Source organism: Macrobrachium rosenbergii, chromosome 9, assembly GCF_040412425.1.
Source record: "Macrobrachium rosenbergii isolate ZJJX-2024 chromosome 9, ASM4041242v1, whole genome shotgun sequence".
NCBI classification, from domain to species: Eukaryota; Metazoa; Arthropoda; class Malacostraca; order Decapoda; family Palaemonidae; genus Macrobrachium; species Macrobrachium rosenbergii.
This window is the reverse complement of record NC_089749.1, coordinates 5,619,211-5,636,642: the sequence shown is the minus strand read 5'-3', so window position 1 is coordinate 5,636,642 and position 17,432 is coordinate 5,619,211. Positions and strand designations below refer to the sequence as shown.

At 35.9% G+C, this 17,432-nt stretch overlaps 1 long non-coding RNA gene across 1 annotated transcript; it reads left to right on the top strand.

The window, feature by feature from the left end:
- The first annotated feature begins 1,730 nt into the window (after positions 1–1,730).
- Positions 1,731–10,899, top strand: LOC136841379 (uncharacterized). The gene is made up of 3 exons (XR_010853929.1): positions 1,731–1,885; positions 8,331–8,439; positions 10,336–10,899. It is a non-coding gene; the product is annotated as an uncharacterized lncRNA (long non-coding RNA).
- The last annotated feature ends 6,533 nt before the right edge of the window (positions 10,900–17,432 follow it).

The window sequence follows — 17,432 nt, the reverse complement described above, 5'->3', positions numbered from 1 at the left end:
AGTTTTATCCGTAATTTCATGCGTGTACAAATAAAACATAGAATGCTACACGTGTCTTAACTGCACTGAACTCTAAATATGTTTGTTAGTTTCTCTCTCTCTCTCTCTCTCTCTCTCTCTCTCTCTCTCTCTCTCTCTCTCTCTCTCTTTTACCTGTTGTGCGAGTCTTAAATGTACTGAGCTTTAAATGTTTATTACTCTTTCTCTCTCTTCAAATCATAATTGCACTGAGCTTTAAACAAGTCTGTTAGTCTCTCTCTCTCTCTCTCTCTCTCTCTCTCTCTCTCTCTCTCTCTCTCTCTCTCTCTCTCTCTCTCTCTCTAGGCTGTTAGACAGATCGCTATTGCATCGCCCTTTGAATATGTTTGTTAGCCTCTCTTCTCTCTCTCTCTCTCTCTCTCTCTCTCTCTCTCTCGGCTGATGGACAGATCGCTATTGCATCGCCCTTTGAATATGTTTGTTAGCCTCTCTCTCTCTCTCTCTCTCTCTCTCTCTCTCTCTCTCTCTCTCTCTCTAGGCTGTTGGACAGATCGCTATTGCATTACCCTTTGAATATGTTTGTTAGTCTCTCTCTCTCTCTCTCTCTCTCTCTCTCTCTCTCTCTCTCTCTCTCTCTCTCTCTCTCTCTCTCTCTCTCTCTAAAGGCTGGTGCACAGACTCTATTGCATTGCCCTTTGAATCTTTTCGTTAGACTCTATTTTCTCTCTCTCTCTCTCTCTCTCTCTCTCTCTCTCTCTCTCTCTCTCTCTCTCTCATAAAATCTTAACCACCGTTCTATTAAAGTTAGGTGCAGTTGGCCACTCTGAAGTTATTGTGAGGAATCTTGGCAATCAGATGCATTCGAAAGAATTTTCCTGTCAACAAGAGTTATATTTCTGGATTACCTACAAGAGTTTTCCGTCTATTTATAGACAGATTTCGGTCAGGAACAAAAATCTTTAAAGGACGTTTTCCAACAGTGTCGGTTTTTCCAACAGAAGGACCCACCCTGATACTATGAGAGCTGGATGTTTAACAAGAAACAATGGAACTGTATTGAAAGTTGAATTATTGGGAATGTTATATATCTTTTAAAAATAGATTAATTTCTAAGACAGAGAACAAGAGGATATGAAATTCTGGATACTGGAAAATATTGTCAAATAATTTTGGTGGCAATTTTGCTTTCTTGTCAATCATAAAAGCCACGTTATTATGCATGGCCAGAATTGTAGTGAAATGTTCCCAGTAAATGTCTTTATTTGTTCTATGTAACTATTTTATGCTTAAAAAGGCATTTTAGCACTGATTTAAGCAATGGGATAATATGTTCATTATGTGAAGAATAAAATGGTAGCTTTTATCTCAAGGTTTTGTTTTGTTTAAAAATGACATCGTGGTCTCTGTTCTTTTGGGTTTTACAGCTCGCAGTGGAACTTGATGTTTTCGTACAAAATCAAAAGTGGAAATGCGTTTTTAATAGATAATTAAGTCAAGTGCACACTGAATGAAAAATGGGCAATGGACAATTTCATAAATCTGACATATTCAGACGCTGCCTAAAACAACATACGTTTTCATATGGGTCATTTATTCCATATATATTTTCTGTAGTTTTGCTATTTTCATTGTTTGGTTTCTTTCCTCTCAACAGATGTCAGTGTTACTTGAGGTGACGTAAGGATTCCTGGTTTTGCCGTTTGACTCCGAGATCCTTTGTTTGTTACCTGGGCCAATCAGAGGTCGTTTTCTCTCCCTCTGTTTGAAAGTAAGGACTTGGGCTTTTGTGATTGGCCGAAGAGACGATGAGCTTTTCAGGAAAAGATGCGGCTTAGTTCAGCTTCTAGTTTGTATCCGGTCATTTTGTATTTGTGTGCTGTGCTGAAAGTGTTCTGAGAAATTTAAGGTGAAACTTGGTTTATTAAGTTTTTGGTATATTTTATGTAAATTTTAATATGGAAGTTTTTTCACTGAAAATTTAATGTTCATGTTCCGAGTGTGTGGTGGTGAAATGCTTTCTGCGAACACACGTAAGGTAAGGCCTTGGCAAAGAAACCAGTACATTGGGCGCTTGGTCGGTTTTTCCTTGGCAGGAGGAGACCTGCTTTCGGTAATGACAAACGTATGAACTCTGTCTGTTTGGTTAGACGAGAAGTGGTATGAGGCATTTCTTTGCGGTTTTAGAATCTTGAAAATTTTGATATGGAAATTATAAGTCAGTTCCTGTAAACTGACTATGACACTGATGATTGCTGGATTTTAGTTGTGTTGTTATAGGGGAAAAGTTGCTCTGTAAAGAAGATTCTTAATTTTCAAAACTGCGGTGTATAATTAATCATTTTTTGAACTTTAAGGATAGGTATGGAAGTTTTGACATTCCTTCTTAACAGTTAATGTACTCATTTGCAGAGTTGTAGTTATGGTTTGCTTAAGCCTTTGTCGTTTTTGTCTGAAATCTGAATTTTTATTTCTTTGAACTTGTGAACACGGTATTTTAGTTTGCTTTGTCATATTTTACCAACGAAGTGACTTCATGGCAAAGATATTTTTAAGCCTTATGAAGTCATGAGTATGAAATTTATGAATTCTTGTAAAATTAGCATCAATGCTTTATTTACAATGGCTCGTGTTTATTTCTGAAAGATTCAGATACTGGCGAGTAGTACAGGTGTATGAGGCCCCTAGTTGGTGTTGGCACTGGTGGTTTTTGTTCAAAGGTAGTTCGGATCTAGCTAGGAACTGCAATTGCTTATTCAGAAACTGCAGAAATTTTGTTTGGTAGGTCTAAGTAGTAGCTCCGCGGCGGCGATTTCCTTCTAACTTGACTTTCTATAGTATTTTGGTTGCGAATTATGGGTTTATCTTCAATTTTTGCCGCACGAATGTAATTAACCTGTAATTAACCAATGAAATCCATCCAACAAGGGGTTTCCATACGAGATCTTCACTAGACAGAGCACGGGTACGTCTGTTTGGAACTGTTAATATCCCGTCCGGCAAATGCAATAACTTGTTAATGTATGGGTACCTCCCTCCTGTTGGCGAATGGCTCCCTCTCGTTTTTTCCCTCCAGAGGGCGCTGCCTCAACGTAAACACGTCCGCTCCATTTCTGTGTTCCCCCCCACCCAAAACTCAGAATTCCCACAGTCCCCCTTTACTGTTGAGTAGAGTTAGGGGCCAATTAACAGTTGGCCGCCAACAAACTAACTCACCGCCAGTATCAGAAGCCCTAAAAGTGTAAAAAACTGTTTCCAAGGTAAAAACAGGCGCGGAGCTAGTACCTAGAATTACCTTTTGTTTAAATAGAAAAAGCATGTATGAAACAGGGAAACATCTGAGAGGCTACTTTTCATTTTTTTTTTTTTACTGCAAATATATATACCAACTATGCATATGGAGTAAGCCTTTAAATGTTGAAAGTGCATTTTCCAAAAAATGAATACTGATATAGAACTGCAGAAGGGTTTCATATTCATACTTTTAACAGTGCAACACTGGTGTGGGGCATTAGAAAACTTTGCGATGCATATGGCAAATTACGTCATGAAACTGTTAGGGTCAAGAATAAGCTGGCTTTGTGTCGAAAGCAAGGCTGTGTACTACTCGCCAGCATCTGAATCTTTCAGAAATAAACAGGAGCCATTGTAAATAAAGCATCAATGTTAAGTTTACAAGAATTCATAAATTTCATACTCATGACTTCATAAGGCTTAAAAATATCTTTGCCATGAAGTCACTGCGTTGGTAAATTATGACCGAAAGCAGACTAAAATACCGTGTTCGCAAAGTGTTTATAGCCCGCAGCCTAGCCTATGGCATTGTAATTTATATCCCAAGATCCAGTAATAAGCATGGCATCCTTTCCCCTACGGCCCCCAGGCAGTTACTTCTGGTCGCCCGTCTAAACACCTAGTTTGGGAACTTGCTAATGTTGAAGTGTAATGTCAGTGCATCCGGAAGTGTCCTTGCTGTAGCATGTTTTTTCTGGGAATTGGGTAAAGTGAAAGATGTACTTGAGTTTTTAAAGATCCTCCTGTACTTAAAGGCAAAGTTTGCTTGTCTAGTGTTATAATGTCTTAAATCGGTATTTGAGAGGGCAACCTGTAAATACATCACATTAAAGTCTGTCTTAAATGCAAGAAATCTGAGCAATTAACGTAACGTTAGTTTTCACAGATTCGGGGATTATAACCTTTACTGTAACTTCCTGAATGGCTAAAGTTTTTGATACATATGGTAAACCGTTGGTTTCGTTCAACTAACCTACAACTGGCAAGTAGGGCATCACAGCCACGTTCTAAAGGGACTGGAACCCAAACCTTATGGTCGGTATCCATAACACTAGATGGATGTAGACTGTTTGGGTTACTATATTAAAATCATTCTCGTACTATATTGTAGTATACCATTTTGCCGGACTTCATGGTCTAGAAAATTAAGGGCTCTTGTCTTCTGGATAGCTTAGTCACTAAATGATCAAGAATTACTGCTACTTAAGGCAAGCCTGCTTATCCATAATTTGACCTGCAGATTACATGGGTTTGCTTGTTGCTTGGTAAGGAAGAGATCAGAACCATCTAAGAAACTGAAGCAGGAAGGGCAGTTGCTGTCTAGATTTTGAAAACTGAGCTACAATTCAAAATATTGATCAAAGTTCATTCATTGTGTTTACGATTATGTTCATGTGCTGAAATAATTTAATGTGTATGAGGTTTTCACTGTTTCTTGTAGAGAAACTTCTTTTAGTGGTCTAGGTGAGCTGGTTTCGCGCCAACACGGGAGCTCTAGTCCGTCGTGTGAAGGCCTTATAGGTGGGTATCCTGTATTAAAGGTTCGTATAAGCGTTCATTCTGCTAGCTTTAGGGATCAGCCCAAATCCCTCTTACGCAATATATTTTCGAAAAGTCTTTATCTAACTAGTTTTTTTTAGTCAGCACTAAAGTTCAATTGCTTTTTACTGCATTGCTCTTGCTGATTTATACTAATTTATATCCGTGCAGTAGAATTGCTCTTTTGCAATTTGTCGTGTGTTTAGTATCTACTCTTCCGAAACAAAGTTTGCATCTTCCAGTCTTGGATGGTCTGGGATGCATCTTAGATATTTGTCGAGCTTATTCTTAAACACATCTACGCTCACTCCTGTTATGTTCCTCAGATGAGCTGGTAGCGCATTGAATAGACGCTGCATTATCGATGCTGGTGCGTGAAACGACCTTAATTATTATTTAAATATTACCAGTAAGTAAATTGCTTTCTAGCTCTTAAGAACTGTTTGTGACGTTTCGGGTTATCCAAAATTTACTATAATGGTATTTTCTCATCCCTAATGATTTCCATCTGCTTGGTATATTCTGGCAATTGGTAGTATCGTATATAAGCGAATGTAGTGCGAACGTTTTTAAGGTTTTCAAGTTTATATTTTTGTTTACAGTTGCAAAGAATGTGTATCAGTATTGTAATATCCTTATTCCATAGATTGCCTGGCTCTTATAACTAGTACACATAAGTGTAAAGAGAAGCATTTGTACAGCGACGTTCGTGTCGCACGAGTCGCTAGCTTGTTCTCCATTACTGTTTTTTAGGTCTTGTTTGTCCATTTGGTTGTACTTTTTTTCAAATCAGATTTTTCTGTAACATGGAAGTTTCAGAATGTTGCCTTTTAACCACACGTAGTTCCATTAGTATATCAGCCTGGTAGGTTGCTAAATCAGAGTCAAGTAGTGTGAGGAGTGGAAGCGAGATTCCTGTGGCCTGAGTGATTAGATACTAAGAACCTTCCCGTAGAAATCTTCGAGTAGTAACTATAGTCAGGTGGTTTTCGTGTTCGTTTCGGAGAGCTAACAGGGTCAGACACTTGCCACAACTTCCTTTGGTAAAGTTTCTTGCTTGATGGTGGATACCGAATCATTTTCTTTCAGATTGACTGAATACGTACTTGAATTGTTTGCGCTTGATTTTGCCCACATACTCGTAAGGAGGCTTGGGAGTGAAGTTATGTTTTATATTCTATACACTAGTCATTAAAATCGGCGCGATTGAGAAGTATCACTCTTGAGCCTTGGGAAGTGTATTTCGTGACGTAAGTTTTTTTTATAAATTTCATAACCCTGTGATGGTGCTGAGTTATAGGGTTTGCATTCGCTAATAATGAGTTTTTGGTAATGCTGTTTTTGTAGGTAACGAGTCTTAATACCCAATAACCCAATAGCGCTCTCTCTCTCTCTCTCTCTCTCTCTCTCTCTCTCTCTCTCTCTCTCTCTCTCACTAAATTTTGAGGACGACTTGGAAAGCTTTTAGATTTAAACTTTGAGTGATTACTACTCCGCAAGAGGATCGATTTGTTTGATATGAGAGCCACAAAATAATTTGGTGGTTGCTTTTATAGTTTTCATAGAATATATAAGGGTCAGTTTCTATATCTGAAAGTGACTTTAAATTCTGAGGTTTTTTAAGATCCCATAAAAACTGATAGGTTTAAATCCTTGCTACCTAAACCTTTATATATTTTGTCCAGATTCGATTGTCCGAATGCGCTAATAAATTAATGAAAGCATGGCAGAGTAGATTTGGACGATAATAGGAATCAAATAAAAGAAGTAGTCACTCAGAAAAGTGCTAAAGGTAGTCTGCTCAGATAAGCAATAATTTATCTAAATTTTTGAATGCCCATTTTGTCATGCAAATAAGGTCTGTCAAGCAGACGTTAGTTTATTTCGAAAAAGTAATTTGGTGTGACTCTTGCATTGCTTTTGTTAATTTGTTTGAATGTATGAACAGTTGTGTTGGTTGTTGGTAATGAAGTTCTCATCCTGAGGCTAAATTTCTACTCTTCTTATGGAAGTTCTTCTATCGGTCCTTGTGGCACCATACTTAGCGAATTCCGTTTTCGTTTAACTTGCCGTTGACTTCCCTGTTCTTCAGATTGCAAATCTTGAGGTTGGTGTCTTCAAAGCTCGTGGGGGGGAAGCTTTTATTGTTCATGTAATAGCCTTTTGAGTTTTTGTCAAGTCTCTCAATACACTAGATATTTCATATTGATTTTTTGTTTTTTTGTTTGGAGGGACGACCTTCACGATTGCCAATGACTTCACTGATGTTATGGCTCTTTGTAAAAATGTATTATCCTCGTTTCTGTAACAGACTCAAACTCCAGCAACGAATGCCTCCCTATGAGGCCCCTGCCGGCCGAAATTTAATATTTTACATTTTGGGTAACACGGTTTGTTCGTCAACGAAGCTGTGTAATAGTGATGCTATACTTATCACAAGGTGCATAAATTTTTTTTTAGATAATTCGCTGCATGTTAATTTGTTCGGACTGATGTTTATTTTACCTCTGTGGCTTTTTTGGTGGCTCATTGAGTATTCCTTTGAGTTAAATGGCGGTTTTGAGTGTTTAAATTTGATCATGGAAGGTTTAAGTTTTCTTATCGAAATTTTATATTCAAAAGGCTTTGGTATCGTTAAATATTCAATGTACATCCTCGATCAGTGTTTAGTTTTTTAACAGGGATAAGAAATACTGTCACTTCGATGAAGTTTCTAGCATACTGCAATGTTCCACCACTGTTTACTAGCATGCTGCAATGTTCCACCACTCAGTTTAGTAGATTATTTTAAAGTTTCTAAAGTGGATTGTAGAATCTGCTTATTAGTTTCACCACCATCTATGGGTTTGTCAATATTAATAAATAAAATTTTTAAATTAGTTTGAGTGGTAATTGTTACGATGTGACTGTGCAAAATCGATGTTGCGTGAAATTGATGTATATTGATCTTTATCATTAAAGATCAGGAGCTGAAAGTTTTCAGAGGACTTTTACAAGTAACCTCTTAGACACTTTTAATTGTGGAGACTTAATTTCAAGATATATTTACCATGCCGTCGTTTTCCAGGATTTGCTGAAATAGCTCTTTGGCATTCTCTTAATTTTTTATTTTGATGAAAATTTCGATTTTAATATTTGATATTGGTAAGAAATAAGCAGTGAATTCACTTAACACAGATCCAGTGAAATATATCATAATTTAGTGTAATTCTGAATTCTGAAGGAAAATAGTGGGATAGCTCTTAAATACAGTATAATTATGGAATGCTCGTTGAATTAAAAATAAAGGATGAAAAGGGTAGATTGTCATGGTAACAGTAAGCAAAACAATTACCTTGTAAAATAGGGTAACTCATGAAATGAAACTAAGGCGTATCAGCAGCTCTCATATTTAAACTATCCGTTGAGTAAACTATCCGTTGAGTTAACTATCCGTTGAGTAAACTATCCGTTGAAAATGGTGTAACTTTCAATACTAATTGAGTTAATGCTAATGCTAAATTTATTTTGTACTTTTACAGATTTCGCCGGTCAGGAGTACCACTGTATCTATGGAGCAGCCTCTTTATCTAAACATGTTTCGACGGCTCCAAGGGTTGTTTATGAAGACTGCAAAGCTTCGTTCTTGAAGTAAGGGGTTTAAAAAGAAACCAAATATTGAATACTAGATTAGTAGATAATAGATTAAAGATTTTACTTTTATCGTATCCTGTTTTGGTGATGGGTTCTGTACATAAATCAGACATAACTAAAATTGACCCGCTTGCCAAAAATTTTCACTTAACCCCTTTGACTTGCAACTGATGGCAATAACGTGACAAAAACTGGTGGTGTTTTTTCAATCAACTTTGTCTGGAAAATCTCAAATGGTTAATAATTTTCACTTTTAAAAAGTTAGGTTTAAAATCCCAAAAGACTGAAATGGCTAAGATCTTAGTGAGAATTTCCTTGACGTAAAAATTTTGAATATTTTTCCCATAATTGTACTAGGGGATAAACTGACAATGTTAGCTGTGTTTAGTGATTACTAGAACCTCTGTCCAGCAAGATAATTTCGTAGCCAAAAAAAAAAAAATAAAATAAAATAAAAATCTGGAGTCTTTAAGTAAATAGCACTTGTGATAGTGTAACTTACTGGTAGGTAGCTACATTACTTGCCTATGAGTGAACACGAAAAGATTGGAAGTAGTGTGTAATGGAACATTGAAATGGAAGCTGCAAGTCCGATTAAATGTCACTTGAGAACTGACTATCCAATAGTATTGCAAGAGTTTATAGAAGAGTAAACACTGAAAACTTTGAAGTAATGTAAACGTTGAACGTGGAACTCCAAATAAGTTCTGATAACCTGACGCACTGAAATGACCAACTTAAACTTGTCAGATATGGAAGTGGAAGTTGAATGGATATAAAAAAAAAGGCTTAACTTGAAAAATGACGCTCTTACGCGCGTAAGAACACCAGATTTTTAGGACTTGCCCCTAGTAGATTTCATTGAATTCTCTTGAGCCTTTTCTCCAGCAAAAGAATTATAAGCGACAATATAATTTATCACAGCAAACAAGTCTTAGACTTCAATGTCCATTCAACAAACTTGCAGATTTTTCTGTAACCAAAAGGAAACACTACAAGACAACCATGGAACTGAATAAGACACTTCTGTGGTAGAGCAGTTGTAGGCTACTCGACTTCTTTTACTGTACTTTTATTTTGACGTAACGGTCTGTTAGTTTACTTTGGCTTTACAATTTGTAAAGTTTACTTTAAGATTTCTTGTCGAGTCACTTTGTTGTAATTTCAACTAGTTCTGCCTATTTGCATAGTCTTGACATAGTTAAGCTGAACACTCTTGGTTACCTTTGTCGGTATCAGTCGAGGTCAGCAGTAGAAAATTCTTTTAGGAGGGAAATTGCTTTTGGGCAGTGGTTGAGGATCAGTTAAGCCTTTTTCATATAATGCATAACTGATCCAGAACATAGCTGAACCCTGCATACGTAAAAACACTTTTGAAATCCTGAAAGTTCAAGTCCATTAAAGAATTTCAAGATACTACATTTACTCGGATTTGCATTCACCACTAGAAGAAATCTGGGCCGTGCTACAATTTCTCGTACTGAGCAACTTTCAAGTGAAAGTTGTAGTTCAATGAAGTTTGACAAAACCAACGTTGGGATATCTTTTTTCTAAAACACATTGATAAAAACATTCTTTGTGGGAATCAGTTTACCTCTGATTTTTGTTCTTAGTTTGATCCACTCTAAGCATACAATCGCCTTGGCGATTAAGATGTTGATACACTGGAAATAATGTCCATTTTTGAAGCATGACAATATCTGGAACTTGGTCGACGTTTTTCAATTAGACTTCTATAAAACTGAAATGCCCATAACTAATAAAACATTAGATACTTGGAAATTAACCCTTGAAGCAGGGAGACTCAGGCTGGGGTTCGCTGATCCTCACTAGGTTACACGTATACTGTGAAGGGGTAATTGAAACTAGAGTAAAAGTTTTTTTTTGTTGCAGATCAGCCTTCGTTGACAAGGTGATTCAACCGCATTTCAAGACCAGGGAGAATAAACTCATCTTTCAAGACACCAGACCAAATGGCTTGCAGCTCATTCAGGCTCTGCCTCCAGGCCTCGTCGTGACCCAGTTATAGTTTGCACCCGACGAACTGACTCAACTGTCCTGTGTTCTCATTTCAGTCATGTCGAATAATCATTTTGGTCGAAGAGAAATTTATTGAAGTAGCACTTATAGATATTTCATGGAGCTATTAGAAAAGTGATTATATAAAAATTGGAGCAAGGTTCCAGAAAGAATGGAAATTGTACTATCAATATACATGAATCTATTTATCAATATCAGTAACATGTAATAAGGTTTAGTATTCAGCAGTTTAGTGTTTGAGTATTTAATATCGGTAACATTTAACAATTTATAATATTTAGCAATTTATTATTTTCTAATATGATTTACGTAACTTTTAGCAGTATTCAGCAATATCTTAATTACAGAGTGCTATAGTCCGGTTGATTGTATTACAATGTGTACAAGCAAAACACATGAAAGAACCAAAGACAAAATTTCTTTCCAAATACTGGTGCTTTCAGAAGGTTTGCATTTATAGAATCTAGTCAGGGTTCAAAGGTTTAGCAGTAAATTTAGCACTTATATTTGTGTATTTTTGTTAAGCATTCGCGACAACTTGAATGAAAATTGTACTATCAGTATACATGAATCTATCAGTATCAGTAACATGTAACAAGTTTTAGTATTAGCAATTTAGTGTTGTGAATATTTAATATCAGTAACATTTAGCACTTTATAATATTTAGCAATTTAACATTTTCTAATATGATTTCAGTAACTTTAAGCGGTATTCAGCAATATCTTAATTACAGAGTGCTATAGCTTGGTTGATTGTATTACAATGTGTACAAGCAAAACACATGAAAGAACCTCAAAAGTTTCTTTCCAGATACTTGTGCTTTCAGAAGGTTTGCGTTTATAGAATCTAGTCAGGGTTCAAAGGTTTAGCAGTAAATTTAGCACTTACATCTGTGTATTTTTGGTTAAGCATTCGCGACAACTTTATATCACTTAAGTGATATGTTGCAGACGGGGATCACAAACTTTAGATTCCCTTCACACTTTTGATGTGGTTTTAGCAAGACGGTTGCCAGTTTAATTGTAGATTACTGCTTACGATTACTGCTCTTAAAGTAAAAATTTTTACGCATTTTTCAAAACTTTGGAAATTCTCTCTTCAACACCAGCTTTATGGGATCGGTACATTATTTATTGAAGATCAACATTAATGCAAAAGTACCATAAACACAAATTCAACGTTCGGTAGCTGAAAAAAGACTGTATGTAACTTCAAATATAAATTCAACCTTGTAGTTATATCCAACAGCCAAGCAGTCACCAACACTACATGCAGCACAAACGCCAGCACCAGTATCCTATCCGACACCAACACTAAATTCACCAAAGCATATGCTGCCATTAGTCTTGCACAAAAAGCACAAACACGACTGACCGGCATCGCAACGAACCCAAACTTGATGTACTTAGTCCTGAATATCAGAGCTTCTTGTTAAGGATAGACTTTGTTACAGCATTTGAGTGAATGTGTGCTTAAAGTGATTGTAAATGTTGCTTTACCTTAGCATTGTATTGATAGCTTTAAGGGGCCGTTCCAAAATTATGTAACGCATTAGGGGGGAGGGGATATGGAGATGTGTTATGAGTTACAGTGGGGGAAGGGGGAATGTAGTCATAAGTTACTTAGCTTTTTCAGATTTTTTCCTTGGTTCTTTTGAAAGATGTAAATGTAGGACGAAAGAGATAGGGATTCTGCAACTTTTTATTTTAGTAATATTGGGAAGACATTATATTTCAATATTGAGAACATATTTAATTTTTTTGCATAATTGTTGAAAAAAATCACACTCAACCCTTGTTTGTACTAAATTTTCTACTACGTATATGTATTACGTCATAAAATATCAAACTCATCCCTTTCCTGAGCTCCGACATTCTCTTACTTTAGGCATAAATGTGACTTAGAAAAATATCACAAATTAAATTAACCCTCTTGCGAACATGGAATAAGATAACATTTTATTTCAAATTTATCTGATTCTTTAATATCATGGCATAAAAGTATTAAGAAAAACCTAAAGATGATAATTTCCAGCTATTAGGTTAGATTTGAATATATTATTGCATTAAAAAAAGGGGAAACATACTAATTTAAGGTTGGGGGCGTTTGTCACTAGATGTTTTATTTTCTGGGGGGGTTCTAGACATTTGATGGGCGTGACAAGGGGGGAGGGGAACTCAAAAATTACCAAAAAAAAGTTACGTAACTTTTGAACGGCCCATAAATATTGTTAGATTGGTTTTTAAAATAGGTGATTATATTTTGGGTTTAAGTAGACAATTATGGAAAAAAACTATGGTGCGCTCCCCTCAATTTGCTGGTAGAAATGTGAAGTGTGTTGGCTTAATGTTTCACGATTGCTATTGCTATTTCAAGAGTATTTTTCTGTAATGATTTCGACAATCTGAAATTAGGTTGACTTAAAAGGCAAATTTGCCGATGCTTTGAGAAAGCATGTCACTCATAAGGGGAGAGAGGAATTTAATCTCGTATAATTAGCATTCATCCAGTCTTTGGAACCATCGTAATGGACTAAGTGTAAACCTGACAACTGTGGGACCTCCCCTTTCCACCAGATGCATGGTACTGTGACTTCACATGTAGGACATCAAATATTTCCTCTTGTTTGGGAGCTCTTTCCTTTTTCTCTTCTCTCTCCTCCTCCTCTTTTCCTTCCTCTCTCCTCTTCCTTCCACTACTCTCTTCTCTCCCTCCTTTTCTTCTCCTACACTTCTACTTGTCTTCTCACCTACCTTCTCCTTTTCTCTTGCACCTCTCTTTACACTTAAATCTCTCTCCTCCTCTTCTACCTTCTCCCATCTCATGAAGTTTCTAATAATTTCTCCCCCGTCCTCATTTTCCTCTCATCCCCTCTCCTCCACCCTCACCACCAATTCCTCCCTCGGGTCTTAAGCTAGATTAGCTAAAGAAATTCTACCCATATTTTGCGTGCTCTGTATTTCGTTTTGTGCCTGAAAAAAACACTCCTTTGGATGCGCATTGTGATGTTTGTAATCATATTTTCAAGGCAGTTTTGCTGCTTTTCATTTCTCAAGACTCTTCACAAGCACTAAAATGCCTTAGATTACATGATGACAGATTAGCAGCGAGGCCACCCTTCCCTGCATTTTCTGTAAGACACTGTAATCCTTCGATTGCATGGTTTAATCTTCTAGAAATGCTTCGGAATTGTATTCTTGCTTTCTTTGTCTGACATGGTTCTTACTTTCAAAAAGTGATAAATCCCTGTCCCACTGTTTGTTACGTGGAGCCTGGTCTATTATGGTGTACTTGTAAATGTTCAAATTGCAATAATTAAAAGTTCAAATTCTTATGAAACTAATTTGTTTGATACTCAATAAATATCCTTATTGGTGATTCTGCTATCTCCTTCTACCTACTGGTAAATGTTTACCCGTAAAAGCCAAGAAGACTCCAATAACATAACATTTGTAAAGTGAATGTTCTGATTCGAAATTGCTCATGAAGGCTGAAATAGTTATTTGAATTAAGATTTCCTTCCAGAATCAAGAATAAAGTTGTTTTTATATTACATTTAAATGTAATTTCAAGTGTTAGATCAACATGGTCTTTGGCAAAATTGTATCTTTTTCTCTCTCATGCTTTTTTCTAGTCGAGAGCGTTTATGGTGAATATCTAACTAACAGCTGTTTCTAAACTCTGCTTCATTCGAAATCAGTGAAATGCTCTTATTCGTCGGCATTTTCATATTTAGCTGAACTCTCCTGGTAGTCTCTTAGCACTGCCTAGCTCCTAAGAATTTGCTGAATTTCTAAAATGTGAGAGAACCTGCGTTAGCTGTTATATGTGGGCTTACATTACGTACAAACTTACGAACTTGAATGTTAAGTTAAATGTGCTAGTGTTTAATATTTTGTTTGAACTTGCGAAATATTGAAGGAAAAAATTGGAGTTTAACAATTCTCACAAGATTATTAATGATCGGACATTTTAGCGTAATCAGTTTTTTTGGTGCTGCCTTTTAGTTGGCTCTACTAAAGTTGCTCTTTAGTAGACTCGACAAAACTTGGAGTTAACACTTCCTATTTTCCAACAGTATTTCGTAATTTGCAGCATCTGGAGGTCTCTTCAGTTTCCATTTTTGTTTACAATTTTTTTTTATCTTCCTTTACACATTATCTTAGTGTCAAACCCATGTTGATTTCCTTCATTTTAGTATTCATAAATTTCATTTGAAAGGTGTCCCTTTAAATTTGACAACCCAAATGTTTATTCAATATCGTGGTGCTTAGTCTGAATTTATAATTCATCTCCAATCACTAAAATAGATTTCAGAAAATCGGTTGAACCAACACTTCTATGGGGTTATTCTGCATGTCTGTAAAACGCAAATATTTAATACTGTAAGATTCTGGTATCTGAGAGATAAGTGTCCCTGACAGCGTATACGGTCCAAAGTTTATTACTTTGTCTTAATATTTCCGTTCTATTTCCCATCGGTTGTATACCGAGGGCACCATACATCCATTCCTAATATTTCCGTGTTTTGGTTTATTACTATTAACATTAAAATAAACTTGAAAATGAAACTTGAAATTTTTAAAGTGGAATAATTCAATCCCACCGTGCAACATGAGCAATTTCCTAACTCAGACATTCAAACAGAAGCAATTGAGGCAATGTTCCCTCAGGTTTACAACAAAGAAACGAGCGTTCTATAATTTCTTAGTTCTGGTGTTCTATTTCATTTGACGAGCGTTCTATAATTTCTTAGTTCTGGTTTCTATTTCATTTGACGAGCGCTCTATAATTTCTTAGTTCTGGTGTTCTATTTCATTTGGCAAGAATAGACAATGTTGCTACATGCATATTGCAACATGCATATTGCAACTTTTTTCAACTTCTGCTTTCAAGCTAAATTAAAACTGCTGTATTTGCTTTTCATGGGGATAGAGAATAACTGAACTTAAATCTGTCATTCGCGGCTTGTTAGCAACATAAATGTAAATCTTTTCTTGTCCTGTATAGGCATGAAGTATATTATCAGACAAAACAATTCCAATGAGTTAAATTCCCAGTGTGTAAAATATAACCAGTGCAAGATTAAGCAGCTTTTAGCTGGTTTGAAAACTCGTGCTAGTTACTCAATGAACGGTGCTGCACATCTTCATGCAATATATAGAAGTTGAATCCTGTCACATATACAAAATCTGCTGAAATGGAGCATATGAAAAATCGTACTGTATATGGTGCCTTTAAAATTCAATTTTAAACATAATGCAATGGAGAACCACCAGCTATTGAATAACTGGTGTTGGTGAGATGCTTATGCTTAAAAAAAAAAAAAAAAAACACCACATGCATTTGTGCCAATGTGAGTTTCCATATGCTCCATTTTAGCAGATTTTGTATGTGACAGTATTAAAGCTTTACTTATTGCATGATGTGCAGCAGCCTTCATTGTTTAACTAGCATAAGCTATTTTTCAAACTAACTATAACCAATGCTGTACGATTCTGTGCAATGATTGTTTATAGTGAAATTAATTCGCTGGCAAAAATTTTCATCGTTACCACGGTTCTGTAGCATTTGTGCAAAAAATCTAAAATGAGCATTGTTGGTATGATGAAATTAAAATGCAAAAGTATACTGTAATGAAAAATACTTGTAAAGAAATTTAATAAAGATGGAGGCTTAAAATTTCTTTTCTTTTTCAGAAGAGTATCTTAGTAAAATAAGAGTATCTTAGTAAAATAACACTTCAATGCAGTATCCTTAAAACTTTTTTTCAAATGCAGTATTTGGTGTCCCCCTTCAAATAGGGGCTGACCTTAGGAACTGAGCTGCCTTACAACCAATGGAGCCTTCCCTTCCATCCTACTTGCCAGATGCCTTTCACAGAGTTCATAAATGACCTCAAACCAGCTCCCTTGACAAGTGTGGTGTTGTGATTCTTCTCTTAATGAAGATAATTACTGATATATTTGGCACATGTGTTCAGTTACTTGGAGCAATTGGTCACCTGGGTAATTTCCAGCTGATTAACACTAACTGAAATAGGTATCTAAAACAACTATAACAACAATCCAGAGTTGGTTATAGCATAAGACAAGTGCTGTTCAAGTTTTGCTTGCTTAACGGTAATGAGATTTTATTTGAAAGACAGTAAATTCTCAAAGAAATTTCTAAAATGTCACAGAACCAAAGATAATCTTGGACACTGAAAAACTGAGACACCTTCCGAGCTCCAACAGTAACATAACAGTTCAAAAGTTTCTATTTTCACTTTACTAACAGAGCTAGTCGACTTGTTAAATCAACATCTCAAGACGTAACAAACAAAATTAAGATTCTCCATAAAACTCCCTCAGTGCAGTGATGCATCAGCTAACACAATGCAGTTTAATTAATAGCCTCCAAGGACCTTTTGATGGTCAGGCTGGCTAATCATATAACATTATGGCTGACATAAGCATACTAAAGAGTATTGTTTATACATTGATAACTTGGATAGCTGTCAGATTTGGAAGGCTTCCTTTAAATAAGCAGTTTGGAGAGGCTACTTCAGTTTTGCTGCATATCTTAACTCTTAATGCAATATTTAAACAAAGAAACTGAGTCCACTGCTTACAAAAATACTCTCCAAAAGGCACAAGAATAGGCAAAGATCTCCCTTATTGCCAGAGATAATAGTAATGCTAGAATAAACAGAATGATTCTGACTATAAAGATGTCATAATCACTAAAATACATATGTATATTAAACCTGTCCTTCAATGACCAAAACACATTGTATTTATGACTGGAAGTTATATGACCATGAAATTATAAACTCTCCAAGCAAAAGCATACTCCATGATTTCTCCCAAATAATTATCTAAAATGTCTGCTCTATTAGCCATAAGAAACAGAGAACAAGTATTGTTTTACAGAATTGTGCAGTAATTAACCTGTAGTATATTTATAT